Raw genomic sequence first — 14,020 nt, forward strand, 5'->3', positions numbered from 1 at the left:
TATCCAGAAGATGAAAGACTTGAGAACCACAACAATAATCTCAGCAGTACGAGTTCTGTTCACTGAGCAAGGGATTCCTGAAAGGTTAATATGTGACAATGGTACCCAATTTACATCCAGTGAATTTAAGGAATTCGCTGACCAGTATGGGTTCAACACCATCACCTCATCACCACACTACCCACAGGGAGACGGATTTATAGAAAGACACATCCAGATGGTCAAAAGAACACTTGTGAAATGCCAAGAGACGAAGGAAGACCCAAACCTGGCCTTCTTGTCATTCCAATCTGCACCTCTCAAGGCTGACATGAAATCATCTGCAGAACTGTTAAATGGAAGAAAATATAAGACAATTCTGTCAAGCAAAATACATCCTTCAAGTGACCAGGAGGAAGTGAGACAACAACTCACTGAAGCACAGGTAAGAGGAGAGCAACACTTCAACAAATATGCTAAATCCCAACCCGAGCTGTTGAAAGGACAAACTGTACATGCACAGGACCCAATCATGAAAAGCTGGAGCACAGCAAAAGCTGTTAGTGAAGCTGAGACTCCAAGGTCATATATCATTGAGTCTGAAACCAGTAACTGAATAAGAAGGAACAGAATCCAGATTTGACCTATGTCTGAGCTGGAACAACAGAAAAGACCAGCAACAACACCAGAAACATCACTATCCAGCGAGACAACATTAACAGCATCACCAGCAAGTGACACAACATCGCTTATACAGCGTGCCAACTCACCACTGAGAACAACAAATGCCAAATGTACAAGATGGAGGCACAACATCTTACCACCCAAGCAGTACCATGAATAATATTTAAAAAAAAATACATGCTGTAAAAGACTCTAAAAAGGGGTTCAGATTATTTCCATAAGTCAGATGATAATCTTTTTTATTTATATTGGCAGTTATATTGATATAGGGCATTATGTTTTAAAGGAAGAGGGATGTTATATATGTATATATTGTTCTACTATCTGTAAAATGTTAGGAACTAATTTGCTGGAACTAGTTGTTATGTGTAAATGTTCCAGTAGGGGGGAACATTCATGGCTGCACTGGTGAGTCATGTTATATGTAACACAAGAATCAGGTTCTACAGTATAAAGCATGGTGCTGTATTAAACCAGACTGACTCCAGCCTTTTCCAAGATTAAAGTGTGATTCTTTCCAACATCTGGGATCCAGAAACAATATAAAGTCGAATCAGTCGGTCCTACTAATCGTGAGGAAGAGATTGCCAAACAACATCTTAACTAAGTAAACATATGTGCGGTGGCAAAATCGCTAAAACTAGCAGACATTAAAGCAGCAACAAAACAACATGAGGCTTTGCAATTATGCATGAATCTATGGAGTAACAAAACTGGAAAGACATGGTCAAGAGAGAGTTTACAAATGAAATCGGTCACAAACTACAAGATCTTCACAATGTTTGAAATGAGCTAACTGTTACAACCACATATGATCTTGTATTATGCAACAACTGTATTGTCATTCCACACTCATTGTGGGAATGTGTTGTTGATATAGCACATGAAGGACACCAGGGAATTGCCAAAACCAAACAACTCTTTGCTTTGTTTGGTATCCCTCGAATGGTAAGAAGTGATTTTTAAAAAATTCATTCATGGGATGTAGGCGTCACTGGCTAGGCCAGCATTTATTGCCCATCCCTAATTGCCCTTGAGAAGGTGGTGGTGAGCTGCCTTCTTGAACCGCTGCAGTCCATTTGGGGTAGGTACACCCACAGTGCTGTTAGGAAGGGAGTTCCAGGATTTTGACCCAGCGACAGTGAAGGAACAGCGATATAGTTCCAAGTCAGGATGGTGTGTGACCTGGAGGGGAACTTTCAGGTGGTGGTGTTCCCATGTATTTGCTGCCCTTGTCCTTCTAGTTGGTAGAGGTCACTGGTTTGGAAGGTGCTGTCTAAGGAGCCTTGGTGCATTGCTGCAGTGCATCTTGTAGAAGGTACACACTACTGCCACTGTGCATCGGTGGTGGAGGGAGTGAATGTTTGTAGATGGGGTGCCAATCAAGCGGGCTGCTTTCTCCTGGATGGTATCGAGCTTCTTGAGTGTTGTTGGAGCTGCACCCATCCAGGCAAGTGGAGAGTATTCCATCACACTCCTGACTTGTGCCTTTTAGATGGTGGACAGGCTTTGGGGAGTCAGGAGGTGAGTTACTCGTCTCAGGATTCCTAGCCTCTGACCTGCTCTTGTAGCCACAGTATTTATATGGCTATTCCAGTTCAGTTTCTGGTCAATGGTAGCCCCTAGGATGTTGATAGTGGGGGATTCAGCAATGGTAATGCCATTGAATGTCAAGGGGAGATGGTCAGATTCTCTCTTGTTGGAGATGGTCATTGCCTGGCACTTGTGTGGCGCAAATGTTACTTGCCAGGATATTGTCCAGGTCTTGCTGCATTTCTACACAGACTGCTTCAGTATTTGAGGTGTCGTGAATGGCGCTGAACATTGTGCAATCATCAGCGAACATCCCCACTTCTGACCTTATGATTGAAGGAAGGTCATTGATGAAGCAGCTGAAGATGGTTGGGCCTAGGACACTATCCTGCAGTGATGTCCTGGAGCTCAGATGATTGACCTCCAACCACCACAACCATCTTCCTTTGTGCTAGGTATGACTCCAGCCAGCAGAGGGTTTTCCCCTTGATTCCCATTGACCTCAGTTTTGCTAGGGCTCTTTGATGCCATACTCGGTCAAATGCTGCCTTGATGTGAAGGGCAGTCACTCTCACCTCACCTCTTGAGTTCAGCTCTTTTGTCCATGTTTGAACCAAGGCTGTAATGAGGTCAGGAGTTGAGTGGCCCTGGCGGAACCCAAACTGAGCGTCACTGAGCAGGCTATTGCTAAGCAAGTGCCGCTTGATGGCACTGTTGATGACACCTTCCATCACTTTACTGATGATCGAGAGTAGGCTGATGAGGCGGTAATTGGCCGGGTTGGACTTGTCCTGCTTTTTGTGTGCAGGACATACCTGGGCAATTTTCTACATTGCAGGGTAGATGCCAGTATTGTAGCTGTACTGGAACTGAAGATTGTTGCAAATGCTTCAGCCTTATCTTTCGCACCATCATTGAGGATGGGGATATTTGTGGAGCCACCTCCTCCAGTTAGTTGTTTAATTGCTTATGCAGTTTGGCATGCAAGTAGACTTGTGTTGTAGCTTCACCAGGTTGACACCTCATTTTGAGGTATGCCTGGTGCTGCTCCTGGCATGCCCTCCTGCACTCTTCATTGAACCAGGATTGGTCTTCTAGCTTGATGGTAATGTTAGAGTGGGGGATATGCCGGGCCATGAGGTTACAGATTGTGGTTGAGTACAATTCTGCTGCTGCTGATGGCCCACAGCGCCTCATGGATGCCCAGTTTTGCATTGCTAGATCTGTTCGAAATCTATCCCATTTAGCATGGTGATAATGCCACACAACACGATGGATGGTATCCTCAATGTGAAGGCGGGACTTCGTCTCCACAAGGACTGTGCGGTGGTCACTCCTACCAATACAGTCATGGACAGAAGCATCTGCGGCAGGCAGATTGGTGAGGACGAGGTCAAGTATGTTTTTCCCTCGTGTTGGTTCCCCCACCACCTGCCGCAGACCCAGTCTAGCAGCTGTGTCCTTTAAGACTCGGCCAGCTCGGTCAGTAGTGGTGCTTCCGAGCCACTCTTGGTGATGGACATTGAAGTCCCCCACCCAGAGTACATTTTGTGCCCTTGCCACCCTCAGTGCTTCCTCCAAGTGATGTTGAACATGTCATCAGCTGAGGGAGGGCGGTAGGTGGTAATCAGTAGGTGGTAACCTTGCCCATGTTTGACCTGATGCCATGAGACCTCATGGGGTCCGGAGTCGATGTTGAGGACTCCCAGGGCAACTCCCTCCCTACTGTATACCACTGTGCCACCACCTCTGGCAGGTCTGTCCTGCCGGTGGGACAGGACATTCCCGGGGATGGTGATGGCAGTGTCTGGGACATTGTCTGTAAGGTATGATTCCGTGAGTATGACTATGTCAGGCTGTTGCTTGACCAGTCAGTGGGACAGCTCTCCCAACTTTGGCACAAGCCCCCAGATGTTAGTAAGGAGGACCTTGCAGGGTCGACAGGGTTGGGTTTGCCGTTGTCGTTTCCGGTGCCTAGGTCGATGCCAAGTGGTCCGTCCGGTTTCATTCCTTTTTATTGACTTCATAGCGGTTTGGTACAACTGAGTGGCTTGCTCGGCCATTTCAGAGGGCATGTAAGAGTTCACCACATTGCTGTGGGATTGGAGTCACATGTAGGCCAGACCAGGTAAGGACAGCAGATTTCCTTCCCTGAAGGACATTAGTGAACCAGATGGGTTTTTACAACAATCGACAATGGTTTCATGGCCATCATTAGACTAGCTTTTAATTCCAGATTTTGTAATTAAATTTAAATTCCACCTTTTGCTCTGGTGGGATTTGAACCCATGTGCCCAGAGAAATACCCTGGGTCTCTGGGTTACTAGTCCATTGATAATACCACTACGCCACCGCCTACCCTTATAATGGACCCCCATTCAACAGTGATAAATTCGCAAATTACCTCGGGTTCACTCACTGGAAAATCACACCTGTGGGCCAAGAGCTAATGGAAAAGTCAAGAGATTTATGTCAACCTTGCAAAATGATATGTACAGCTGCAGCTGAGAACAAGTCATGGAAGCAGAAGCTGTATCGCTTTAGTCATAATTACAGAGCGATTCCTCACTCAACTACTGGAAGACCTCCAGCTGCACTCACATTTGCACATCCCATGTACACATGTGTATCTGAGCTGCTCCACGGAACTAATGATCCACTTGTACGCGAATAAGATCGAGAACAGAAGGATCGAATGAAGGTAAGTGCAGAGTGAAACATGAAATTTACAACTGCACCACTTAAGCCAGGAGATAAAGTGCTTGTGAACTGTGATGGTCATGTTGGAAAACAACCAACCCCTTGTGACATCCAACCATTTGTTGTGATCAACATAAAAGGATCAATGATCACTGCGAAGCGCGGTTCACAAATCAGCACATGAAAGGTGTTATTCTTCAAAGCACTGAAAACGCCACTTGCAAGCATTGAATCCAGTTTGGACATCAACACCTTAGATGAAGAACATGAATCAAATGAGACTACATCTGATGCCAGTTGATATCCTACTCATGAGAGAAAATGGCCACCATACTTAAGTGACTATGTTACAAAGTGAACTATTTAAGCTTAAGTTCATTGTATACATTTTTGGAAACAAACCATTGAACATGGCTTGTCTCTCATTTACTAAGAAGGGGAGGGATGTGTTTTGAGATTGTTTTGAAAATTGAATTTTGTACACTTGAGGCTGCAGTACAACACACATGAGCCAGAAAAAGGAAAGTGAAAGTAAAAAAGAGAATAAAAAGAATCCAGTGTTTCAACAGCATGCTGTCTCTGTCTCATATCTCTTACTAAATTCGGCTAAACCTCACTCCAGTTTCAAGAACACCACACTACTCAACAAGGATTATCAGGGATCATTTCTCCTACCTCAGTCATGAGCAATGTGTGAGGTGCCTATACTTCATTAAGGAGGCAGTCACTGAACTGAACAGGACCTACAGACACACAGCAGGGCAGGAATGGAGCTGCCAGTGGCCATTAAGGTCACCATCGCCCTCAACTTCTACCCAAGTGGATCCTTCTATGCAGGTGCAGGTGACATAGTCAACACTTCTCAGTTCACCATCTATTGCTGCATCAGGAAGGAGAAGGAGAGGGGACTTCATAGTTTCCTCTCTTACCAGAGAGAAGCAGGAGGAGGGGGCATGTGACTTTGCCAGTGTAACAGGTTTCCGAATGGATAGAAGCCGGGAGCAAGAGTAATGGAAAATGTCCATAATTGTATTGCAATGTGCTTGGGTGATGTGCCTATCACAGCTGAATAGCTGAAGAATGTGGAAGCAGTGAGAGGTGAATGTGAGGCTGGTAGCATTGCTATATATGTGAAGGTGAGTTGAAGGGCTGGATTTTCCCTTCGGGAGCGGAAAACAGAGATCGGGATTGTTTCTGGGTCCTGAACTTGCACCCAGGGTAAACAGTCACTCACCTGTGATATCATCGGGGCGGCCAACTAATGGTCAGATGACAGGTTCACCATCCAATTAAGGACGGCACGCAAGCTCTCAAAGTTGAAGAGCCAATCAGAGACCTTCCAGCTTGAAAGGAGCAGTAGGCTGCAATGGAAGGTAAGTAACAGAGCAGGTGCTTCAAGATGGAAGAGCCCTCTCCAACTTCTTAAAAATCTTTAAGTAAAAAATAGATTCAGCAGCCAGGCCGTGCTGTAGTAGGGTGGTGGGGGATGGGAGGGATGGGTGGTTGGGGGGCCTCTCTACAGGGCTTCCTGTGGCTGATCCTGCACCCAGACTGGCAGGGAGGGCCACCAGGCCTGCCTGGACTGCTGGCTCCCTGCTCTGCCACAGGGTGGCCGCCTCCAGGCACCTAAACTGGCCCCTACACCTGTAGGAACCTGGAGGCTGACTGGAATTTTCCAGTCGACCTCCTTTTATTGGCCTCAGTTAGGCTCTTAATGAGTCTGATTGGCTACCACTGCTGTCAGGTTGTCAGGGCCAGACCCCAGGAATTGACCTTCCTGGTCATCTTCTCCCATTCTCTTCTCAGGGTTTGCCTTGAAGGTCCCCTGACTTCTTGTGGAAACATTGCTTCTCTCCTCCTTTGCACCTCCTGTACTAATGCCTCCAGCAACACATCAGAAAATCTGGCACCCTCACTGTTGCCTGCTGCTCCATTTGGTGTGTTTCTCCTTGATGTCAAGTCCTCCACAGATTTCAGCAACAGCTTCTGTGTAATGAGTGCAGCTCTTCTTTCAGAGGGGCAGTCTACCTTTAAGACATGCCAGCTAGCTGAAGCACATGCTAGCCATGCACACCGCTGAGCCCCTTATCAGCATGCAGCCAGTCAGCACTGAGCTGAAATCATTCAACTGATGAGGCAGCACAAAGTTTGCAAGATGTCTGCCTCAACTGGACCAGGTGCTGGGTAATCATGAATTGCAACTCCGACGTCTGAAAATTAGAGTACTCAGAATTTTCTGCCTTTCTTTCTATTATCTTTTATCTCGAAATTGTTACAACCGACCGCTTAAGACAAACCCCCAATCAAAATATATGATTCTGATTGCGGTGGGAGAAAAGCACTGTTGATTCAGTCCCGTACCTCCATAGATCACCTAACATATCATTTTAAACTTTCCAAATTAAAGAAAACCACAGCCAAATGGAACCATCTACTAAACCCTTGGATGAGGTGAACCAAACCAGGTATCTTTAGATCAACAAAGTAACTGTTTAATTAGAAAAACTAAATTCTTTAACACTACTAAGTTATAAACAACATTTAAAATAGAAAATTAGTGTCCTTGCAGATTTATGCTCCTGCCAAAGTGCAATCTTCCAATGTGGAACAGTCTAAGGTTGCTTAAAGTCCTCACAGCAGTCTGATGGGGGGAAAAAAAATGTCCAACATCCGAAACTGCAGCTCCTCTTTCGTCTAGCGATGACCTCAGCCAATCAACAACTCACAAGCACGTCAATGAATCAACTTGAATTTAGAGTTTTGAGGGGTGAAAAAGTGGTCAGTCTAAAATTCACTTTCCTTCAGTTTAAACTATCAGAGAACTCTGTTAGGTTCATACTTCCACACTGATTGGCTGTATCCCGGGGCAACCAAGACGCACTTTCCTTGCTCACAGTCCCTGGAGCCTGTTGCCTTATAGCGGCACTGATCCTCTTCCAGCCTGAAAGGCACACTGCATACTTCCCGGAAGAAAAACTACAGGATCGTAACAAAATGGAAAGTTATATTTTCTGCTCATTCCTCCACTGATTTCTTTGTAGATCTGGGGTGAGTGTGTGCAGACACTTGCTCAAAGATACACTTTGTTACGTGCCTGCTACCCACCCAATGGGTAGGCTGTTGGCCTAAAATGAGGCCACTGACATATGCAAATTAAATGATAGAAATACGACTTCCACATTTTTTCCCACCCCTTATCTTGATTGAACGCCGAATGCTGAGGCCCCCTGTTACCTTCCAGCACCCAGCATTTTAAGGTCAGTGGAGTAAGCTTAGGAGGAATAATTCTCACGGAGCCTATGTTAGCACTGTCAGAGCAGAGCTACACACAAGGTCTAGCAGCACCATGAAATATTTTCAACAAAAAATCTTGTTTATGAAGTTGGGTTGCTTTCTTCCTTCCCCTGTAATAGCAACCCCCCCCCCCCACCACCCCCACCCCCATAGTCTGCTGCAACAAGTCTCCACCCCTATCTGGGTTTGAGTGAACATCCTGCCCCACCACTGGGGATGCTTCCACTTGAAAAACCCAGACTGGAATCTTTTATTTTGTTTAAATTAACCTTTACATTAAGGAATGCCACTTCAGGTGACTTAACCAACCAAGGTTATTGTAGTGACCTACACCTCTTTCTAAGGTGTCTGTCAAGCATATTCACATTTTTAAAAAAAAGTTTAACTATTTGGCTGTAACTTTTTCAGCAATATAAATGTTTCTACTGATGACAGGCTAATAGTAGACATTTTACACAATTCCAAAAATTATTTCTAGCCTCAGAATTATTTGGTGTAGAATTCTTAACCAAGGCACAAGGCTAGTTGATCCAAAAGAGAATTCTCCTTGGCATTCTTTTTGCCTGCCTTTGGGTTCAGTGAACTTTATTTTAATTGATTACATAAAGCATGTAGTGAACCAACACATTGTCGAATGAAATGTCATTGACCTGAAACATTAGGGGAGAAATTCAGCGCTACATCAATTCCCCAGGTCAGCCAGTGCTATGGCTGCTACCTGCATAGCCCCATGTGGCGTTCTTCACTGATATCATTGCCAAATGCTGCACAGGCCGCTACACGCATGAATTTCTTCCCTATTAACTGTTTCTCTCTCCACAGATGCTGCCTGACCTGCAGAGTATTTCCAGCATTTTTTGATTTCAATTCAGATTTCCAGCATCTGCAGTATTTTATTTTTGCCTCATTTTCTAAACAGCATTTGACTCATCCCCCATCCCCACAAGAGTGCGCTAAAGAGTATGTGAGAGGTTCTAGTTGGATAGGTGTCCAAAAAGGAGGTCGAGACCATTTGAAAGACCATACATCACACACTGTGGGCTGAATTTTAAGAGCCCGTCGGCAATTTTGCCGATGAGCTCAAAAAATGGCAGCCCACACGTGCTCACCACATGGCAAAGAGCCGCCTCAATCTCAGGCACGGCGGTTCATTTAAATATCCAGTGAGGCCAGCCTGCCCGCCGCCACCACCCCCCTCCCCACCCCGTCCCGCAATCTCATGGAGGGGGCTGGCTGTTCGTCCCCGGCAATGGTGTCATCTGCCTGTATGCAGGTGCTGGCACCATTTTTAAAGGGCAACAAGCCCTGCCCGCTAATTTAAATTTTTAAACACATACCCCCCAAAATTAAATAAATAAATTTCTTATGCTCCTTTCCCACCCCTTCAATAATGATTACATTAACTATTTGCCCTACCCCCGCTCTCCAAAAGCACTTACCTTTTACGTCTTCCTTCCCCACAAACTGCACAAGGTTTGAAGTTCAACCCTTCCCACCATCCCCTACACCTATTATGTGCATTTGACCCTGTTCCTCCTCTCCACACTGAAAATCTTGCCTTCTTCCGCCCCTCCCAACCAATGTTGCGCCACCTTTCCACGGATGGGGAATTGAAGGTGCTGGAGTGCCGGCTGCTGCGCCGAAGATGGTGGCAGGCCCTCAAGATTAGAGGTAAGTCAATGTAAATTTATTAGTTTATTCATTTGAACATTTTAATTGAGGTGCTGTTGCCAATCGGCGGGTGGGCTGCCGTGGAGCCTCGCCGCCACCGGGTGGAATGGGCTTTGCCCTCCTGATATCAAGGTCCGTGGTGGGCCTCATCCGGACCCATCTTCAGGCACCCACCACCGCCCCCCCCCCCCACCTTGGATCACGATGTCGAGGGCTTGGTAAAATCCTGTGACTTGTCCCACAATTGCTTAAATTTACTGATTTTAGTGGAAACAACCAGGTGTCACGCTAATGGAGTGATGCCCCTTCTTGTTGTGATCATTTAAAGCTATGTTATTGTAAGTGTCTTTGGTAGCTATCACATCCCTGGACAGGTCAAGCAGGGAAAATATGAGGTTGTCCATTTTGGTGGGAAGAGTAGAAAAGTAGAATTGGAGGAATTGCTTCTCTCAAAGGATCGTTAAGCTTTGGAATTCTCTTCCCCAGAGAGCAGTGGAGACTGAGTCATTGAATATATTCAAAGGCTGAACTAGGCAGATATTTGATTTACAAGGGAACGAAGAGTTATAGAGAAGACAGGAAATTGGAGTTAAGGCCACAATCAGATCAGCCATGATCATATTGAATGGCAGAGCAGGCTACCTACTCCTGCTCCTATTTTTTATGATCTTATGTTCTTATTAAGGAATAGATTTGAGGGGACATCGATACTGCTCATTGTCCCACCTAATCAAGCTGGTTCTGCCACTGAGACCACGGGAGGTTGAACTGCTCCCAGACAGTCATCAATGCGCTTTACAGCAAACACTGCAGAAACACTGCAGAACCTAAGGCAGGGCTCTCTGTGCTGAAGGAGTGGGCATGAACAGATTTCTGGTGATTTAATGAAAGGAAGGTGTGTTGGCATTTCTTGGTAGTCTATTGGTGGTCTTCTGTCCTATCACTGGTAGTATATTGGCAGTATAATTTTGACGTTCAGCTGATTCCAAAATTTGGACCTTTAAAAGTCAAGGGGAAGGCAGAATGACAAATAAGCCTGAATCACTTCCATAATAGCTAAAAGTGATGCATTTTATTAATATGACTGCAGAGTCTAATCTAGTTTCAGTGATTATTAGTGGCAAAAAAATTAGCAAGTTTGACCAACACCTTGTGAATGGGTGAAATTCCTACAATATGATTTTTACCATGCTCTTGACTTGATTTGGTTTAAGAAGCTAAATTAGTTTGACTGAGTGAATTGAATTTCCTTGCCAATTTTGAAACACCAGCTCACACTGTGCAAGTTACTCCATCAATCTGGATTGTCAATTAATCTAACATGCAGTTTGAAAAATTTCTAGAAGTGGTGCCGAGCATCTGCAGGAGGCGGATGCTGACTGCCTGGTGCCAGAGATAAAGGCAAGCAGCAGCCATGATGTAACCTGTTGTTGCCTTGCTGAGGAGAGCAGGCAGCTCCTCAGAGAGCCTGTAGAATGAACAGGTGGGGCAGCAGTTCTATATGGAAAAAAAATGCCCTGTGCTGGGCCCAACTGTGTGGGCGGCACAGTGGCGCAGTGGTTAGCACCAGCGACTCACAGCTCCAGCGACCCGGGTTCAATTCTGGGTACTGCCTGTGTGGAGTTTGCAAGTTCTCCCTGTGTCTGCGTGGGTTTCCTCCGGGTGCTCTGGTTTCCTCCCACATGCCAAAGACTTGCTGGTTGATAGGTTAATTGGCCTTTATAAATTGCCCCTAGTATAGGTAGGTGGTAGGGAAATATAGGGACAGGTGGGGATGTGGTAGGAATATGGAATTAGTGTAGCATTAGTATAAAATGGGTGGTTGATGGTCGGCACAGACTCGGTGGGCCGAAGGGCCTGTTTCAGTGCTGTATCTCTAAACTAAACGTGAGATCTCCGTGTGCCAAGAAATTTCTGCCTCAAATAATAAAAGTTAATCCCCTGCCCGATGTGAGTCCAACAGCTGTGCATTGTCTGCATTATCGTGCACCGGACTGGTTAGGCTCGCCAGAGTGCTGTTTGAAAATCACGATGCAGACCCCCTGCCCCTTAAACAGCTCCTAAAGGAGATTAATGGGGTCTTAACTAGATGTGAGCTACAATGAGTTCTTTTATAAAAGCAAAATACTGCGGATGCTGGAAATCTGAAACAAAAACAAGAAATGCTGGATTCACTCAGCAGGTCTGGCAGCATCTGTGGAAAGAGAAGCAGAGTTAACGTTTCGGGTCAGTGACCCTTCTTCGGAACTGACAAATATTAGAAAAGTCACAGAGTTCTTTTATGTTGTCTGGTGCAACATAAATAAGATACGTGGAGTCCAGTTGGTTGAAGATCTCAAACAGGTTTATTTATAGCTAGACTATAATATACAGTACAGAGCCAACTATTTACAGAACCTTACTCTGGGTATTACAGTTGCAGAGTGACTCTGGCTTTGAGTCACATGACTACATTCTGATAATTGACTCATTAGCATGCTAAGATCTTAAAGGGACATCACTCTTAAAGGCAATCATACAACATCCTCTTTCTTTCCAAAGATAAATCTCATGTGCTGAAAGTAAGACACATAAAATTCGATAACATCAGAATTAGTTACACAGAATATAGATTGTAAAATTTACAAATTTAGAGGCTCAAAGGTCCAATATCATCTTGGTGGTTTGATAACTCTTGCTTGAGGAATTTGTGTCTTATCTGTTGCTGGTTGTTTCTGACGTTTCTCCCTCTCTGCATTCAGTTTCTGATGCTCTGCCTTCAGCTAACATACTCTGTTGCTTTTCTCAAGATGACCACTTTTGAGGCCTTGCCACTCTTGGAAAGTTCTGGCACTTCATCTCGAAGATCGAACAGACAATACTTCAACTCATTCCTCCTCTGTCTCCTCAGGACATTGTGTGTCCTTCACCTGTCCTCATCCTTGGCATCTGAAGGCCCGGGGCTCAAGTTTGAGGACTTCATGGGGGAGGAGTACTTGACCTCATGGTGTTACCTGTCCTTTGTGGCTTGTTGTGGTGTTGTTGGTTCTCTAGAAAACAGAAGGGAGAGTACAGTGGTGTTGTTGTTGGGTTTCCAGACTGCACCGTTTGATGCTGGCCTAAGTCTGTGAGTGGGTTCTGGTCCTTGGAGATTTCCCCTTGGCAATGCTGTCATGGATAGTTACGATGTTGAAGTCCTTACACATTGGTAGCCCTGCCACTGTTGGTCCGTCCATGCCTACCAAGTAGTTCGTTTGTGGTTTCCATGCCGACTTGCCATAGCTGCATTGCATTGTCAGTGTGCCACTGCAAGGAATAGGTGACCTGTTGTATGCAGATAACTTTGCAGTTGTCAGTTGTATCATTGATTTCCAATGACTCTGGTACATATCTTTGAGTATTCAGACTGGTAGAATATTTGCACTAGTGCCGGTGTCAATCTTGACCCTGAGTGTATATTTGCCAGATTTCTTTGGGTATGTGGTGTTAATAGTGACGAAAGCTTCCAGTTGTTTGATTTCATCAACTTGATGTGTCAAGTTCACAACGTGGAATGCCTATTCACCTTGTGGCTGAGAATTACTCCTCGTTGAGTCTTGTCTCAGGTCTGTTTTGCTGTGGACTTCCTGTATCTGCTTGCATTTATGCAGCTCTCTGGCGATATCCTTGCTACTGTTGCCCTGTTGCTGTGCCTGTCTTCTGTTTGTCTGTGTCCTGCTTTGGCTTCTGGCTGTGTCTTTGGAGCCAGATTTCTTGCATAGTGTCCTTTTGCACCACATGCCTTGCACATGTCATGAAATGCAGGGCCATTTCGCTGTGAGTGGGACAGACCACACCTACCACACAGCTTGCTTGCTCTTTTCAATCTGGTTATGGTGCAGATACTGTTGGTTGCACCTAGTCCTTGAAAGTGCTCTTGCACAGCTACAATGGCTTCATATTTCCTGCCATCTACCAGCAGCACATCAATGCTGTTATCTTTCTTCTTCCCCAAGAAATCTTTCTGAAATGCTTCAATGGGTGTCGATACAATCACTAGCGCCATTATTCGGTCTGACAGCTCAGTTTCTGAGAAGTCGGATTCATTGCCCTTACTATGGCATCTATTGATGAACTGGTCTATTGATTCCTGTGGCTGTTGCCTGTAGGACATCAGTTCCAGGTGATGAATTCTAAAATT

This window comes from Heterodontus francisci, chromosome 5 (assembly GCF_036365525.1).
Source record: "Heterodontus francisci isolate sHetFra1 chromosome 5, sHetFra1.hap1, whole genome shotgun sequence".
Taxonomy (NCBI): Eukaryota; Metazoa; Chordata; class Chondrichthyes; order Heterodontiformes; family Heterodontidae; genus Heterodontus; species Heterodontus francisci.